The following is a 1,028-nucleotide window of genomic DNA, read 5'->3' as shown; positions in this document are numbered from 1 at the left end:
GTGGGGTAGGCCAGAGCTGCATCAGGGAGGGGGGCAAAGGCTGCCTCTAGCCTGCCCTCAGAGTCCAGCAGTGTCTATTCGCAGTTAAGCCAAAATAACAATTCCATCATCTCATCCTTTCTTCAGGGTGAAGAAAAACTTAAAACGAGCATTTGTACATTTTTGTCTGTTTTATCACATTTGGACATCATCACTCAGAATATTCCAGAAAAGGTGAGTTTGGATTATTGAAAGAAGAGTTTCCAAACTTTACATTCTAAAGAGAAATGTATTTATTGCAGTTTTAAAATGTAGAGTGTTCCTTGTAATTGTTTACAGTCCCTTGTCTTTCCTTCCTTTGATGGTATCAGACATACACCCTGATCCTGCTGTGTACATGCTGAGTGACAGTGAGCCACTCAACAGGGAAATTCCTGTTGGTGTGAACGGCTTTTACTTTTATACAGATATTTAAGTAGGAATTGTCTTACTGTATTTCTTGCCTGAGTTGGGGTTCTTTAACAAACACTTGTACAAACTTAGGGGTGGTCACATGGATCTCTGTATGCCCTGGTCCTTCTCTACTCCCTGCTTGGGAGTTTCACTTCCTCCCACTCCCCCTGGATGGGCTTTGATTTCACCTGAAGACAGCTGGTGTTTTGTGCAGCTGTTCATCACACAGGGATGGCTGCGTATGCAGTCTTCATGTATGTGGTAGGAGGGCGTGCCACAGCTCATGTGTGGAGGTCAGAGGACAACTTTGTAGATTCAGCTCTCTTTCCATCTTTATGTGGGTTCCGGGGATTGAACTCAGGTCATCAGGCTTGGCAGCAAGCACCTTTACCCACTGATATCTTGCCAAACTTGTGTGATTCCTCTCAGCAGTGCCATCCTTATACGATAGTAGACCCTGGATAAGTATTGATGACATATTGAAAGAAGGAACAAAAGAAAGGCTTGCTTACATCTGGTTTATCCTACCCAAGGGTAGTTGCATTGTGTCAGTAACCATGGTGACATGTCTGGCAGCCCATTCTGTGGACATGGTT

The sequence above is a fragment of the Nannospalax galili genome, unplaced genomic scaffold (assembly GCF_000622305.1).
Source record: "Nannospalax galili isolate Female #2095 unplaced genomic scaffold, S.galili_v1.0 scaffold2452, whole genome shotgun sequence".
Classification (NCBI taxonomy): Eukaryota; Metazoa; Chordata; class Mammalia; order Rodentia; family Spalacidae; genus Nannospalax; species Nannospalax galili.
The sequence above is the reverse complement of the archived record's forward strand: the minus strand, read 5'-3'. Positions refer to the sequence as shown.